General features: G+C 40.8%; 1 protein-coding gene across 2 annotated transcripts in view; it reads left to right on the top strand.

Moving 5' to 3' along the window:
• The first annotated feature begins 1,472 nt into the window (after positions 1-1,472).
• Positions 1,473-18,533, top strand: part of LOC134220109 (protein abrupt) — a 70,864-nt gene continuing 53,803 nt past the window's right edge. For both annotated transcript variants that reach the window (XM_062699090.1, XM_062699089.1), the window contains exon 1: positions 1,473-2,144. The gene's annotated coding sequence lies outside the window, so the exon portion shown is untranslated. The remainder of the gene's footprint in view (positions 2,145-18,533) is intronic.

Here is an 18,533-nt window from a genome sequence, read left to right as displayed (position 1 = left end):
ACGTGAATGGTGGCTAATTTACATATTTCAAAAATTTTCTGGGTGACCGTGGTTCAGAGGTGAGGACTTATGTCGAGCCTTCATCCGCATGTTGTCGAGACTTATGTCCAATCACTATTCACTAAACACACATCTGTACATAATAAACCTTCTCGATAGCAACTTATGCAGGGCTGCTCGGAAAATGTCGGCTCCAGAGAGGAACCTTGTGGCCCGAGGTACACAACCCATTAGGGAAGTTCGAAGTGTTTTGGGAGATCGTGATATTCTCTATATGCAGGTCATTTATAGTTTTCTTTGTACTTCTGAGTCTCTGCCTTTCTGCTCCGTAGAGCTCCATAGTCATTGCGATCCGGAAGATGCTCCCAGTCGAACCACGCCACATAGTCTCTGACGTTAAATGCCCAGAAGAGAAGCTGAAATTCCCTGATCCCAAATCCAAAGCCCCGTCCATCCGTGAACATTGTAAACTAACCTCGAGTCACCACGAGTATGTTAGCTTCTACCCTTCTCTTACTAACTATGTAATAAAAAGATATTGATTGTATACATCACAAATAACCATGGCTCCGTAAAGTGCTATACACGCATGAGCCTACCAAGTAAACGAACTTGAAAAAAAAATTTTATTAGTTATAAATGAAGTTTTTCTTTCAAATTAATCCATGGAGTTATTTTCTAAAATTTCTTTAGTGTTTTTATTTTCAGGATTTTGTTTTGCAGTTGATTTCATAAATTTATGCAGCCATTCGTTGAGAAAAAAGAATTTAGAATATTATCAGAACGTTTAAAAAAATCGATAATTTCTTCCGGAATTGTTTCTTAGACAAGTTTCATAGACCAATGTTTGTATAGTTTATTTATTTTTATTTTTTGCGAATGTTTGCTTTTTTTGTCCTGAAGTTCAAAAAACCCAACCATTGTGATGACATAAAAATACAGTGTTTGGCGCGGTACCCAAAATACCTAAAAGCTAAAAACGGGGGGAGGGGACGGTTTGCCATACATTCCACATAAATACAAATTAGTTTTAACGATGATATTCTTTCATAACGGAAAGGGGTTGAAAAATCCTGAAATAAACATTACGTAATTAGTGAACGGCACCTGCACACATTCATAGCATGGAATATTTGCAGAAATAAAGTTCTTAAATCGTGAAAAAGGGGCCACCTAGAATTTGCTCCATAGTTCTGTCTTACAATCATATTCTACAACCACTGTGGGTGTTTCTATAAAATTTTGATTGTTGCTCAGAAAGCCGTGCATTTGAAACGGGTCGCTTTCGAGCAGTAATCAAAGTCAAATAAAACGCCAAATCAACGAGGTGTCACTGTAGCCATCGAGGGCCCCGACTCTTTCGATCTTGTCCTCCACTCGGTCGAGATGCTTAGAAAGCTGCGCAGTGAGTTTTCCTCGGCACAAGCTCTCGCACACCGCGAGGAAAATTCGCCAAACATGCCAGTTAGTCTCGGTCAGTCAATCGTCGGAGACGAAGCTCGATCACAAGCCGCGTCCGTTGACGGCGCTTAGCAGTACAGACACCCTCAAGAGCAACACATGATGCAGATCGCGGTGCCGTCCGTTGATCGTAGCATCTTGGAAGAACAACGACAGTGAGCAAAAAGCGTAAACATCGTTACCGTCGCCGTCATCGTCGTCATCGTGCGCGAGTGTCCACGCTCTGTCCCTTTTGGCGTGTCGAACGTGTGGAAAACATTCTCGCGAAGAGATCGCGGTTTTTCAAAAGCCGCCACCGATCGTGCAGCGCGCAGATCTTCTTTTTCCGCCATACGATCACACATGCTCTCGGCGGCAGAAGAGGAGCACGCGTGACATTAGAGAGTAGCTCCGAAACCGCTAGTAGTGTTAGTAGTGGTAGTTCTCCAGGCCACCAGAGACTAAAAATAGTACAATACGGCCTGGATTTTTGGGAGATGTCAAAGTAGCTCAGCGCGGCACGGCGTTCGGTGCCCAGCTTGGTCCCAGCCTGCATTGGCACTTTTTTCGGCTGATCTATTTATTGCAGAACGTGGTGATCGTCGCGACGGACCGTCAACTGTTGTTACGACGTAGCTCATCGGAAAAGTAATTGTTCAATTTGGAGGCATCCGGAAGGGTTCTTCGAGTCCTTCAACCTCAAGGTGATACGAGTGTGCATTTTACAAACAACCCACCCTCTCGACAGTGCATTTTAATCTTAAGGACTAGCATTCCTACGTTCACTACTGCGTTTCTCTCTCTCCCTTCGCCAATCCGTGTGCCTCAGCGTGAATCAGTGATGATTAGTGTAGTGTAGACGAAGACGGCATGAAATAAGAAGAATTTCCGATACACATGTGGGTCGGTCGCGGATCCTGAACACATTAACCAATTAGTCACCGATCAACTATGCTATGATAAGTGCGTGCGAATTTTATTTTTTCAGTTTGGACTGAAATCGTTTTGATTTCGACAAAATAAATCAAACCCACCACCCACCATTACTGAGTAAAATCGACCAGCGAACGGTAAATGTCGCAGAGTTCAGTTTTCCAAAGCGAAAGCGACGAAGAAAGTAAAATGTTCAACAATATATATTGGCCATAAGTGCAAGTGCGAGAACGTGTGACAGGAAAAAGTGAATGATAATTGTATTTCGCGTTAACCTTTCCAATGATACTTGATTTTTGTGCTCCTGCAATCTTTAATTCTATAATAGATATTAATAAATGTCACAAAATCATACAACACCAGAACAGAGCTGTAAACTGAAGCAATCAGGCGAGATTTTACAGCGTCATGCAATACTCTGAAGTACACTCCATCCTACCGAGAGGAAACAATACAAGTAACTAGAACATCAATAACCACATAACATAAATATTGTCATGTAAACACTGTTCGAAATATAATCATCTCTCTGGGGTGGCGGTGTATTCACATTTGGTACAGGTTACACAAATGCGGCGAAAAGTTAAATTCACCATGGGTGTAAACCATTTTCACTGGAGCAATTAAAAAACTTGACTGTCAATATGGATACTAGTTGCAATTTATTTCAAACGATGTGGGAACAACGAACAATATGTAATTTGTTGTTGTTATTGATATATAATCGATTTTTTGGAGTGCTGTCAAAAATCTTATTTAAAAATATTCGGGGGGAATTAATCCCTCTCCACGAACTTGAAAAATACGCAGATTTTACGATTTGCCGTGCGTATTCATGAACGATTTTTGTTATAGAATTCGACAGCGCATGCAATCTTAGGATTACGGGAGACTTGATCCTTTTTTCATTATATCCACTCAATTTTTTTTTCGAGCCGACCCTTCATCAGATCTGTCAAATCTAGGAACAATTAGCCATTAGGATGTTTACGGGTTGGGAACATTCTCGACTCCCTGGGAATAGTGTATCCATTGTACTTGCCACACAAGATGCATACTCATTAGGGTGTCCCAAAATTGGACCAAGTCTGGGATTTTGGGGGCTCAACCTTCAAATGAAAGAAAAAATGTTCTACGACAACTCTGGGAAATGACGTTTAGGGGTGGCTCCGACGCGTTTTATGAAAAAAGTGCATTTTTTAAAGGTAACATTGAAAATACCGGTATATCGGAAAGAAATTCGATGAAACCCATCCATTTTATATGTTTTACATTTAACTTAGGGTCTATACTTTATGGTAAAACTTTGATACCGCATGTTTTAGGTCTATATATTTTTCACTGATGCTTTAAATACCCAAAAATGATGAATTTTTCTTAATATTTTTTTATTAATGCATCCAAAACGGGTATCCATCATAATGCTTTCGAAACTAGATATACATAGAAAGGTGGGGAATTTTATAACGAACATTTTGCTAAAAATAGCAACCTCCTATCTCTATCCGTTTAAAGTTATTCACGATTTACTGCAGCTTGGAAAAAGACTTTTTGAAATTTCGGATCATAATACCTGGATCATGTTTAAGCAAAGAGACGCCTACTTTTCCATACCAACCAAATGAGTGCTTTAATAACCAATATAGCATTCATATGAGTTGCATAAAATTGATTTTAATACTTATTTGAGTGTTATAATGGAAACCCAACGATGGACCAGCAGTAACATGACTGACTACAAATTGTTCAGTTAGTCTGGGTGAGTACTCAAATAGATTGTTGATTATGGTTTCAAAACTACCCATAGGTAGGTTCAGCTATCGTTTCATGGTTTGATGAGCTGTGCGATGTTTCACGATAACATGGAAATTAATTGTTTTCTGACCAACTTGATTTTTTAACCAGCACGATCATGTGAAGTTAATCCGGCTGGATCATTTTGGTCCCGATTTATCGATGCAATCAATTTATCATTGTATTCAGTATTGGTAGGCAAAATAGTTAGTAATTAGTGTAGATTGTTCTTATTTCCAGAGATTCCGTAGATGGTAGATGCCAAATATTTCAATATGCATTATAAAATAATAATGATAATAGTAATTTGTGTAACTAGTTGCAAAAAGATGATTTAATCAGCATGGTTGTACGTTTATCCAACGAGGCTTGCCGAATGAGATCAATACTACGAGTGCTGATAAAATCGAGTTTTGCAATTAGTTGCACACACTATTTTTTGCAATGGCGTAAAATGAGCTTCAATATGGCGTAAAATATGACAAATCGATATCAAAATGATCTAGTTGGATTTGCTTCACATGATCGTTCTTGCAAAAAATCAATATGGTCACAAAACAACTAATTTCCATGTTATCGAGAAACATTGCACAGCTCGACAAACCATGACACGAAAACTGAACCTACATATGGGTAGTTTTGAAACCATATTCATCAATCTATTTGAGCACTCACCCAGACTAACTGAACAATTTGTAGTCAGTCATGTTACTGCTGGTCCATCGTTGGGTTTCCATTATAACACTCAAATAAGTATTAAAATCAATTTTATGCAACTCATATGAATACTATATTGGTTCTTAAAGCGCTCATTTGGTTGGTATGGAAAAGTAGGCGTTTTTTTACTTAAACATGATCCAGGTATTATGATCCGAAATTTCAAAAAGTCTTTTTCCAAGCTGCAGTAAATCGTGAATAACTTTTAAACGGATAGAGATAGGAGGTTGCTATTTTTAGCAAAATATTCGTTATAAAATTCCCCACCTTTCTTCTTCTTCTTCTTCTTCTTCTTCTTCTTCTTCTTCTTCTTCGTACTGGCATTACATCCCAACACTGGGACAGAGCCGCCTCGCAGCTTAGTGTTCATTAAGCACTTCCACAGTTATTAACTGCGAGGTTTCTAAGCCAGGTTACCATTTTTGCATTCGTATATCATGAGGCTAGCACGATGATACTTTTTATGCCCAGGGAAGTCGAGACAATTTCCAATCCGAAAATAGCTAGACTGGCATCGGGAATCGAACCCAGCCAATTTTCAGCATGGTCTTGCTTTGTAGCCGCGCGTCTTACCGCACGGCTAAGGAGGGCCTCCTTTCTATGTATATCTAGTTTCGAAAGCATTATGATGGATACCCGTTTTGGATGCATTAATAAAAAAATATTAAGAAAAATTCATTATTTTTGGGCATTTAAAGCATCAGTGAAAAATATATAGACCTAAAACATGCGGTATCAAAGTTTTACCATAAAGTATAGACCCTAATTTAAATGTAAAAAACATAAAATGGATGGGTTTCATCGAATTTCTTTCCGATATACCGGTATTTTCGATGTTACCTTTAAAAATGCACTTTTTTCATAAAACGCGTCGGGGCCACCCCTAAACGTCATTTCCCAGAGTTGTCGTAGAACAATTTTTCTTTTGTTATACCCTAAGCTTTCATTTGAAGGTTGAGACCCCAAAATCCCAGACTTGGTCCAATTTTGGGACACCCTAATACTCATGCAATGGCGGCCACAGAAAAGCTTTCAATTAATAACTGAGGAAATGCTAATAGAATACTAAGTTGAAAAGCAGGCCAAGTTCCAGTTGGAATGTAGAGCCATTGAAGAAGAAGAAGGTACAATTAGGCATCTGAGAATAAATTTAAATTTTTTTGAATTTTTCCGCCAAATTTGTGCATGGTGACTAAAAATGGATCAAGTGGCCATATTGAGGCCATAACTTAAAATCCAAAATTTTTTGAAGGGTCCAAACACACAAACCCTCCTGGTTAATTTGCAAGGTTGTCAATCCAAAAAATAGTCACTACATAATCACCGTTTGTCTAGTAAGAGAATCTATACAAAAAATGGGACCCTCCTTAGCCGTGCGGTAAGACGCGCGGCTACAAAGCAAGACCATGCTGAGGGTGGCTAGGTTCGATTCCCGGTGCCGGTCTAGGTAATTTTCGGATTGGAAATTGTCTCGACTTCCCTGGGCATAAAAGTATCATCGTGTTAGCCTCATGATATACGAATGCAAAAATGGTAACTTGGCTTAGAAACCTCGCAGTTAATAACTGTGGAAGTGCTTAGTGAACACTAAGCTGCGAGGCGGCAATGTCCCAGTGGGGGATGTAATGCCAATGAAGAAGAAGAAGATACAAAAAATACGCCAGAACAAATCTACTTTGGTTCTCGGTAAAACAGGGATGGATCAAGTCTCCCAAGGGATCAAGTCTACCCACCTTCCCCAATAGACCAGTGTATCGATCATTTAATAATTTGCGTTCGATCATTTAGTAGTTTTCCAATAACGCATTCCAGAAGCTGAATTTCAAAATGTGTTGTATGTTGGACCTCTAGTGTGAAGGTTTTTCTACAACTCTGCCTAATGGTTCGTTGTTTGAATTTCACTAGAAACGTAGTAACCCCGCTCATTCGACACCATTTAATACGACACTTTTTAATCCGTACCCCGCTCGTTCGACAATTGTCGAATTAAAAATGGTTTAAAAGTCACTTTGATTTGACATTAAGAATGTCATCACAATCATCCCAAAATATTATTAACGCCAAATTCTGTGAACAGTTGTAGATACCTTCTAACTTTTCGAAGTAGATAATGAATAGCTGTTCATATTCACTCGAATAATGAAATAAGAGTGAAATATTCTGTATTACAGCTTAGTGTTATAGTTAACTTACTACTAACATCCATCGACAGTGAAGGAACGTAGAGAAAAGCATAAGTGTATGGAAGGCTTGCTCAGCTCTTATCCTCTCGTCGAGAGGAATAAGCAATGCTCTAGAAGGGACAACGACTGGTATTTTCGACAGGAGTCACATCCCCGACACAGGTTTAACATATTAAATAGAACGGGTAGCGTGACACACCCTCGGTCCCAATATTATAGATACCTTTTGTTGAATAAAAAACCCAGATTAATCCACCTAGCGGTGGTGGTGACTTTCTCGCATTTAGTTAAGACACCAACCTTATATGGAGTTTATATGGTCCGATGTACCATTTTCTTCATAACTTTTAAACGCAATGACCGATCGTTATCAAATATAGTGATGAATAGTGATCAACAAGGCTTTGTCCCCTGTCGAATAAAACTTGTTGCGAGAAAATCGGTTAAGGATTACTATACGAAAAGTTGTTCAATGTTTTTTATAGCTTTTGTGCACACATAACACACACACATACACACGGACAGACAGACATGTGCTCATGTGCGATCTGGAAGAGCGCCAGCATAAATGATTTATTTTCTCATCGGTTTTGATATGTGATGTGATAAGCTGCTGTGGTAGAGCACCGGATTGAATGATTTGCCCATCAGTCTTGGCTTGTGACGTCGAAGACGCTCTGGAAGAGTGCTGAAATAATTTATTTGTTTTCTTATCGGTTTGACGAGTTTAAATATCGGAAGAACTCTAAAGTAGCGTCGAAGCAAATGATTCGTTTTCTACTTGTAATGTCGAAGGTACCAGATTGAATGATTTGTTGTTCTTATCGGTTTCGATTAAATATGATTTGTTTTCGGAATAAATGATTTGTTTTCTCATCGGTTTTCTGCTTGTGTTGTCGAAGGTGCTCTGGAAGAGTATCGGATTGTTGCAGCTTTTGATGGTTGTGTAGAAGAGGGGCGGATTGTTCGCGTTTTAAATTTGAATTTCACAGGTGTTGTGTGAGAGTGCCGGACTGATTGGCTTAAGCTTGAAGGACCAATACAGAGTATGTTTGGAAAGCCACCGATATTGTTTTGACTTTTCCTGTTGGAAGGCCATCAAAATTGTATTGGATATGGTCTGAAGGCTCGAATTCTATTTGGTTTTGGATTGCAATGCTGGATATATTTACAAAAAAATAAGAAGGAATACAGATTAAGGGTCATGAACATAAAAAAATTGATAGTTCAGAAGGTTCCGAAAAACGGCTGGATTAATGTGTTTAGTAAATATGCACTTGCGTATGGATTGGAAAATCGTATCAAACGTGAGATTGAAATATTTGAATTAGGACGATTTTGAATATGGGAATTGAGTACGGATATTGGATACTGAATTGTAAAAATAAATTTGGCAGTAACGTAAAAAAATGCGTAAAAAAAATTATGTAAATAGTTGTTTTATGAAAATCGCAAGTCAATGTTTTTTTCCTCTTTTTTGATGAGAGAAAAAAGGGGAATGTGAGGGTGAGATTCAATATGAATTGGGCAATCCTCTCTGAGCATGCACTGATGACAGACATGTAAATATCATCCGTATAACGGTTCGGTTGCCAACATTGACTAGTGAATAGTAGGCCATGACTTTGCCTCTTTCCTCATCGGGCGCGCCCGGAGATGCACGCTCGAGAAGACAGTACACAAGCGATCACATCAACGGTTGGCTCGTTCGGCGGAATTAGGCCACACACGTATATCGCCTCCACATTAGCATCTTATATTGCATCATATACGATTTTGTGTTGACTGGGAATGCTCGATAGTTGGTTCAACTCTGATACACATTTGTTTCAACCTATTTGGATCCTATTGAACCATTTGATACACCAGAAAACAACAATATGTATTGTTGTTTTTACTTTTGCAAACGACTGTGAAACTTCTTTATCGGCAATGCGATGACAGCGACAAAAGAGGAAAAGGCGATATAAACAGAATCGAACTACGTACATGGGGATTAAGAGCCGTTAACCTTACCTCTTCATTTATTTATTTAGTCTACATCTAAACAGATAACACTGAATCAACAATTTGACGCCACAATACACGGTTCGCAGCCGCATCTCTCCATCCTCGAATACGCCCCACGCTCGCCAAGTCGTTCTGCACCTGGTCTGCCCATCTCGCTCGCTGCGATCCTCGTCGTCTTGTACCTGCCGGATCGGAAGCGAACACCATCTTTACAGGGTTGCTGTCCGGCATTCTTGCAACATGCCCTGCCCATCGTACCCTTCTGGCTTTAGCTACCTTCTGAATACTGGGTTCGCCGTAGAGATGGGCCAGTCTTCTTGCACACCGCCAAAGATGGTCCTAAGCACCCGTATCTCGAATACTCCGAGTGCTTGCAAGTCCTCCTCGAACATTGACCATGTTTCATGTCCGTAGAGGACAACTGGTCTTATAAGCGTCTTGTACATGACTCATTTGGTGCGGTGGCGAATCTTTTTAAACCGCAGTTTCTTCTGGAGCCCGTAGTAGGTCCGACTTCCACAAATGATGCGCCTTCGTATTTCACAAATAACATTGTTATCAGCCGTTAGCAAGGATCCGAGGTAGACGAATTCCTCGACCACCTCGAAGGTATCCCCGTCTATCGTAACACTGCTTCCCAGGCGGGCCCTGTCGCGCTCTGTTCCGCTCACAAGCATGTACTTTGTCTTTGAGGCATTCACCACCAGTCCAACTTTTGTTGCTTCACGTTTCAGGCGGGTGTACAGTTCTGCCACCTTTACAAATGTTCGGCCGACAATGTCCATGTCATCCGCGAAACAAATAAATTGACTGGATCTGTTGAAAATCGTACCCCGGCTGTTACACCCGGCTCTCCGCATGACACCTTCTAGCGCAATGTTGAACCTTACCTCTACTCCATGCTTCTTGCATGTCAAAAAGATAATTTTTGATGATCAGTTTATACCGTTTCTCCATATTATGAACTGTTTGTCAGAAGAACGATTTTATTATTGTTTCAAGTATGTGATGCAGGATTGAAACAACAACAATAGTCGATTGAAACAGTGAATCAACGTTGAGACAACAGTATTGGAGCTTGAAACAACTATGTTCACGTTGTTTGACGAAACCATGCAAATAGTTGTTTCAATCGTACAAGTTTCTTCTGCGTGAAGCCCCTTACAATATTTCAATAAATCCTGAAGTTAATTTGCTGCAATCCACATCAACTTTTAGGCACTAAATTTCTGTATATTACTGAAGATTAAATGTTATTTGAATAATCTTTAAAACACTAATGGGTCAAACACAATTGGTACGTTTGCGTGCGTTTTGACAGTTTTTCCATGGGAAAACTGTCAAAACGCACGCAAACGTATCAATTGTGTTTGGCCCATAAGCCTTCTACACGCTCCGACATGTTGTACCCCAGGAAATTTGAAAAAAAAAACCGAACGTATCAACTAGAGATGGGCGTTCAGATCCGGAACCGTTAAAATGATCCGGATCTTTGAAGTGAGTGAATGATTCGTAGCTCACTTTTTAAAAGATCCGGCTCACCAGATCAGCAAATTATCTAACCATTTGTAAGACAATGACAGAATAACAAGTTTATTGTAGTCTTCTACACATGTTAAATATGCTTGTGTGCGAGAGAAAGGTGAAATGATTGTCTGTACGGGTCAAAAGTGTGATCCTGAATGACAACCGTTTCATCATTCCGCATTCTCCTTTCGTTATGTTTCAAAGATCTGATCCGTATGAAAGATCCGGATCATTACACTGAATGACCCAGATCTGAACCGTTCAATGAAGTGATCCTTTTTGCCCATCTCTAGTATCAATCATTTGAAATTTCAGCGAATTTGACTCATTACGCGTTTACTAGGGCAATTCAATCACTGCAACATCGATCCGTGGCTTGTTCCAAGCCTCATTTAAGTGCTTACGAATTGAAATGTTTTAAATTTGCGATGTGTGTCTCTAAATTATACAAAATAGATGCGAAAGTGCAATGGTTGTTATGTCAACTATGAAATCATGGGCAGTCCAAGCCTCGTTGGAGTTTTGCCACTATCGATCGGAGGTGAATAGGTAGAGGAGGTGAATAGAGCAGAGCCCCGATGATACTGCCCTGAGGAGCTCCTGCGACGATATAGTGTACATTGGAACTCACTCCGCTGCTGGTTGAACCCCGGAATGTCCTTGCCTGCTGGTAATTGTTGATGATTTTCACCAGGTAGCTGGGAAGATTGTAGCGTTGTGGTTTGTAGACCAGGCCATCATGCCATATATTGTCGAACGCCTTCTCAACATCGGGTAACGCCATGAAGGATGTTTTAGAGACAGACTTGTTCCGTCTGAGGACGTTGACAGCTCGGGTCGGTCAGGCCAGCTGTGAATTTCCATTTCAAATAGCTCATGAGAGAAGGTTAATAGGACGATAACTTTATGGGGAGGAAGGGTCCTTACCAGGCTTTCGGATGGGGATGACATTCGCTGACTTCCAGGACGATGGGAAGTAGCTAAGGCGGACACACTTATTAAATATCAGCTTAAGGTGCTCGAAGAACAGAGCACTCAAATGTTTGAGTTCGAGATTCAGGATGTTAGCGGAGCCTGGGGCCTTCATGTTTGAAACTACCTCGACAATATGCAGTAAAGAGCCAAACCTAGATGCAGGAGGCTCTCTGGTAATTCCAGGTTCGGCTAACTACTGGGTAACCAAAGGTTTTTCGCGGTAAACAAAAACTAACACCAATTTTATTTAACTTATTGTGGCGTGTTGTTCTGTTTATTCAAATTATTTGTTATGTGTAACCTTATTTTCACTGTTTGTACCGGTACATACCGCTGGGCTTGGTGAGGCCGGAATAGCAGGCACAGCAACTGTCCAGGAATCTCGCCGGAATAGTGAGGCAAGCGTCGATGTGGACAATATTCGTCGTCCGACGGGACCAGCGGGCGTTGCTGGGTGATGTTAGGCAGGCGTCTTCCCTCGTTGGCGTGATCGGCCGGCCGTGGCTAAGCCACCTTGGACGTACGAGAGGGGAATTCCTCGAGGAATCGTCCGATGGGGGACGTCAGTATGCTTAACGGATTAGGCGCAGAAGCCAAATGACTTTGCGGGCCAAACCGTGTGCTGGACGAATTGGCAGTCCTAAAGGTCCTAAAGGACAAGCTGGTATTAAAAACTGGTTTTGCAGTACACAACGTTGAGTTACCTGAACACTTTCCCCCAATGTGTAATCTAGCTCCTGCTAGGAAAAGTGGGAGGGAGGTTGGTCACTGTTCTCACTGCACTCGTCTACAGCACACGGCTTCTCTTTTAAAAGAGTTCCCTTCATAACTTTCCCGCTATTCTACATGTAATTTCATCCAACATGGCATTTTCCCAATCAGCGGTACCAAACCTCAACGCTTCTGTGATAGCTCTGCTGTTTTTACACGAGAAACGTGAAGGTTCCGAAACAAACAACAGTATACTAAAACAAAAATCTACAATTTGTAACCAAACGGTTACATGTTTTTCGATGATTTGATATAGGCCGTCAATTCGCCAGCAAAGATCTTCAACTCCTCCGAGCAGTCGTTGGGAATGAGATGGATGTTGTTTGCATGCTCGTTAACAGCTGCTTGGTGTGGACTGACGATGTGTTGTACAAGGTTGTGTTAGCTGACAAAGTGACGACCTATTTCGGCGACATTCTCTGCAGGAGTTATCAAGTGATCCTTAGGTGGAATGGGCCGAGGTTTGGATTTTGTTTAATTTCCAGGACGGCTTCGCACAGTCTGGAAGAGTGCGGATTTTATAAGATAAATCATTATTCTTTAAGATCCACAATTTCGGGGCTGAATGACTTTGGTCAAGCGATTGCAACGTGTCATTAGCGCAGGTAGTCCAGGTACTGCCTGCGAGTAACATTTCGTAAACGGATCAAATCTTTGGTGAATCAATGGTTAGGATGTTGCTTACCTGATGCCAGCGAAATCGCCTGTTCGATGTCCTCCGAAGTTCCGAGAGGTGCCTAGTAGTTGATGTTAGAATCGACGACCTGCTGTAACTGTTCCCAGTTTGCTCAATGTTAATTTTGCCGGAGCTGCTGATGCTGATTGACCAAGGAGCCAACTTCCGCCACCATCGGATAGTGGTCCTAGCTGAGCTCCTGGTAGACAACCGGCTGCGAAATGTGATCGTGCATATTTGTGATGAACAGATCGATTGTAGCATGCACTCTGGACCGGCACAGTCGAGTGGAGGAATCCGGACTCAGGATCGTGTAGTGGCCTTCCTCCATATCGTTGCTCCATAGTGCCATTTAGATTTCCGCGACTGTAGCCCCAGGCTTGATGTTTGGCATTCAGGTCGCCAGCAATGATGTACTGAACTTGCCTCAGAGTAAGCTTGATGATGCCCCTCTGCAGAGCGACCGATGAACTATCGCCGGCTTTGGCTTGAGTTGAGCAGTACGCCGTGATGAGCGTGATTGTGCTGACAGAAGTAGTCGCTTGGACATCAATGGCCTCGATGATACTCAGCTAGTAGCTTGGCAGCAGGTAACAGTTGATGTTGTATTGAAGTGCGATGACCACACCACCTCCTCTGGACGGCCGGTCGAGTCGTACGATGTGAAAGTCAGTGGTGCAATTTATCAATAATGCCTGCTGACTGCGATTCTTTTGTTCTGTATTATTCTCTGCTTCTCTTTGCCTATGACGATGCCTTTCAGTCAGAAAGACAAAGCATGAATAATTTAGCCTTACTCGGTTTGCCAACAGCGGGCTGAAGCTGATGACCATTCGGCACAAATTTCCTTTTTTTCTTTCAAGTGATAGTATTTACCCATGCATGTATATAGGGCCGTCACTTTCAAGCACCAGCGAGCGAACTGAATGGACTGTCACTGCGGGCTGCGTGTGCAATGAGAAAATAGGTATTTGGTTTACTTTATCTTCGATTGTTGCTGCTAATTATTTTCAGTTTTCACTGCTAGGAAGTGAGTGTGAACACTGGTGAAAGTTCGGGATGTCGACGTTCACTCCCGGTTTTAGGAGCGTTTCAATGTCAAACGGCGTTCTGCCAAACGACCTACCTACCATATTATTTGGATATTGGGCTCGGAGCCAGGGAATCAATTTTTCTTGGATGCGCTTGCGAAACAAGCGACAAAAGAGAATCAACGACAAAGCTTTGTTTTTGTGGGAGAAAATAATGACAAAGATCCGAAAATTTTTGTCAGAAACAAAAAAGAAGACAAAAGTTGCAAACTTTTCATCCCGTTATTTTGCATTACCTCTACAGCAAATTTCGGTTTTATGCTATCGTAGTTTCTGCGTTTAGGCAAATATTCTAGAATCTAACTCTGATTACGAAAATAGCATCGTATTTTCGGAAATATCAGAACATGCATTTCCATTCTTGTCATATTGTGTTCGGGTTCTGATAAAGGCTTGTTGCGAAGTGCGTTTGTCAGTAACAAACTCTGTTGATGACAAAGCGTATATTGTTAGGCGTTGCTCGAATATTGATTCCCTGATAGGAGCACTACTGCAAATATTGGTGCAAAGACAATAAAGTTGTACTAATGAAAATTGATGATAGTTCACCAGTTTTGAGTAACTTTGAATTTGATCTCTGTAGATTTGTTGAGCCGGTCGAGATGAAAAGAGTTCGGTTGAAAATCGTCAATTTTTGCGTGACGTACTTTGTGGAACTTTCCACATCGGGATGGAGGGATATCGAAAGACCCAATAATGGAGGAACTAAGGAAGTTCAACCACTATTTCTTCGCCAACACCAAGTCTGTAATTAATTCTACTTACCTCTAGTGTGGATTTGAAAGCACATCAATTATATTTTAAAACGAAAATACGCAATAGAATCCATCATTTGTAGTAGAATCCATCAGTGTTCCAATAGTTTTTTATTCGTGTTGCAAATCCCATTGCTTTCATACAGGACTAGCAACTATATGAGCACTACCGCAACTAATGGTGCGCAGCAGAGAAAATTATAAGGTATTTTAGTGATACTTTACCGTTCTTTGATGCAATTATCAAACTGTTTACTTTTATTCCGTGTAATGACAGGTCAACATATTGATAGACTTGATGGGTTGCTGCCTTTAATATGTAGATTGTGTAAAAACAACACTACCGCAACTGTAGGAACACCCATGACTTTTACCATAGAGAAGTTAAAGAGATGTCAAATTCAAAAATGTATGTGGATTGGAAAAATGAGAATATCGATATATGGAGCACCGAGTTGTAGATAATGCGTTGAAGATAATGGCACAACTATCAATAGTTACACTTACAGCCAATAGAGGTCATGAACTAAGGTGACCAGACGTCCCGGATTATGCGGGACCGTCCCGGATTTCGCCTACTTGTCCCGCATAACCAGGCGTCCCGTAAAACGTCCTGCATTCTATGATGAATCTGTAAATGCTGGAGAATCTAGAATATCCGTAGGAAATGGGATATCTAGAAAATCTGTAACAGATCTAAATGATCAGAAGAAAAAGATGAATTTGGGCAGTTTAGAGGGTCTACTAAGCTTGGAGAATGAAGGTTTGAATAATTTTGAAAAACTAGACAATTTTCTTGATTAGAGAGTTAGGCATTTTAAAGGATCAACAAAAGTTGAGTTGATTTGTCAGCGGATAACGCAGACATCTTAGGAATCTGAAGCTTTTGAAAAACCTGAAGATTCTAGATAATGTGCATGATTTACGGAATCACACATATCTGAAGATATGCGGTAAATTTTAGGATATGACAATGATCTGAAACGGATGGATGAGATACCAGAAAATGCGTAATCAATCAGAAAATCCGTAAATTTGCAAATATTCAAACAACTGCAAAATCAGGAAAACGCCTGACCATCAGAAGATTGAAAAAGACGATTTTTTGTCTGCAAATGGTAGTTCAGACTGAAAACTTACATGCAAAATACAATATCCAAACCATTGAATAATCTTTCACTTATCAGAGTTTCCGCAACTAGAGCTGGAATCTAACTACCACCTCATGCCTCACACAGCAAGGAGATCTACAAAGGTGTAAAACAGTTATTTTTTTCAAAAATAATCGGATAATCTAAAGATTTTGTGGTATTTTTTCTTTGAAAATGTAGGTTGATATTAATAAAACTCTCTTTTTGAACGATTTGATACGCTTTTAAAACATGTGATGTATCAAGTGTTCCGGATTTTCCTGAGAAAAATCTGGTCACTTTATAATAAGCTATAGAAGAGGATTGTCGCTGTCGTCACAGGCGAAACATCTTTTGCTGGCGAGGATATGTAGGAAATAGTACTATTTCCTACAGGATAGAACGCTACGTGTCCCAACATGTTTGATAACAAGAACAAAGGAAACCGCAGCGACAATCTTCCTCTAAGGTTTATTACCTCTATTGTACAGCTACAACTATCGGTGTTGGTGTCTTAGCTAAATGTGAGTAAGGTAGTATCACTAATATTTGGATTAATTTGTTTTATCTTTCAGTACGATGCTTTGATTTTAGCATCAATTTCTTGGTATGCCCAAACATTGTACATCAATGTGTAGAATGTTAGAATATTGTTTTCATCATTGCCTAACAGTCTTTGGAATGTAGAAATACTCGTTTAGTATGTCGAACTGTTTCTTGAATATCTATTCTCATCTTTCCATCTGTCAACATATGCATCTCCGCATTGTGCAACGATGCTAGTTTCTTGGAACTGATGCAACCGCAACGTTCAAAACCAATAAATCTACCCGAAAAGCACCGGGTCGTCCATATGGTGACACCGTTTTGCCATTTTTCCATCTCCCAAAAAAAGCGCTCGCCTCCCGGTTGGCCATTTGAACTACTTCGCATTAGTTTTCCACTAAACCGTCTTTTCCGTCGTATTCTGTATAATTTAATCACCGCCGCACACTCGCACAATCTCCCAAGCCCAATGCGACGCGCCAAATAGTGAGGAAAAATCAGCCTCCTGCTGCACTGTGGTCTACTCGACGGTAACAATCGGAAAAGATTTTTCCAGAATTTATTTTAAATAGTCTTTTACTGGAATAGATTAATCATAATGTTTAATCTAATATATATTCTTTCTTGTAATTATGTTTGTTTTAATGTTGAATATGAAATGTATTCGTAATCAATCCAATTCATTGTGACATTTTTCCTCTTCGAAAATATATTCTTGACCACCAGCTTGTATGAACACCACCCACTGTGCGTTTCCCAGACGAGCGCCGGCCGTCCGATTCCATGGGGACAAATATCATTGTGTCGCGTAACCTCGATAAATCCCATCACCGAAGAGCTTCTTCGGGTGCGATCATCAATCTTCCACACATCCATCTCGCATCATGCCGAGAGCCGACAAGACAGAATAAAATCGAAGCACAAAAGTGTCCAAGTTGATCACCTTTTTCTGCTCGATTTCTGCCCGCGTCCGCCGTTGGTCGGACGGTCGGTCGTCGTGGTCAGAAGAGAGTGGTTGTAATTGGAAGTCCCTAAAAATACCAGCCACCAGGCCGTCCAATAGATACAGAGATACATGAACGGCACTTCCTCGATTGTTGGAGCGAGCTGGTCCTAGTATTTGTGGACGGTCCACATACCAGTTAGTTATCACCATCTTTTGTTGTTTGAAACGGTTTATTTTAAGAAATTCTATCAGCAGTGGTACCAATTTTCAACCAGCAGTGAGAGTATGGAAAATTTAAAAATACGAATCCGCCGCTAGGTAATGATGAGCGAGCACGGAGAGCCAAGAAGCGACTGTCCCGTGTCCGTGTTTTCGTCAACTTGCCGTCGTCGCCGTCACACCATCGCCATCGGGTTGGTTGTTGGTACCTTGTCGTCGAACACAAGAGTTAACCAGCGGAGCAGCGCGCCTCTGAAGGAAAACAACATACCGATCCCTAGGGGCTAGGGTGACCAAGTGGGTGTGGCATGTGTCTTTAATTGATGCTTGATAGGAGGCAGATAGCTGGAGTCCTAAACTATACGGAAATCCTAACATCTTTCACTGTCTGTTGTCGATAGAAAGTGTTTCTTTTCGGTGAAAGCCCAAAGCGATCGCCACCACGTCTATCATCCTAATGTTCATCAGAATATCCATGCTGTCCATCTTAGAAGTAAAAAAAGATGCTGAAATGCCGAAATTCGATAGAGGTAATTTTTGAACAATCCCTAATCCGAGAAAATTTTAATTCTTTCGTTTTGGGATTTTTTACACGGTTACGAACCTTAAAACAATATAAGAAGAACACCTTTCATATTTTACTACTACAACCAATTAATCCAGTTACAATTTTCAACTGTCCCATATTTGCTCGAATACCCATCTACAAGTGGGACACTCCGTTATGACCGATAAATTGGAATCTCGGTATATTTTCTCAGGAAATTCTTCGAAATCTCCTCGGGAAATTCTTCAAAATTTCCTCGGGAAATTCTTCTGA

The sequence above is a fragment of the Armigeres subalbatus genome, chromosome 3 (genome assembly GCF_024139115.2).
Source record: "Armigeres subalbatus isolate Guangzhou_Male chromosome 3, GZ_Asu_2, whole genome shotgun sequence".
NCBI classification, from domain to species: domain Eukaryota; kingdom Metazoa; phylum Arthropoda; class Insecta; order Diptera; family Culicidae; genus Armigeres; species Armigeres subalbatus.
This window is presented reverse-complemented; position numbering and strand designations above follow the sequence as displayed.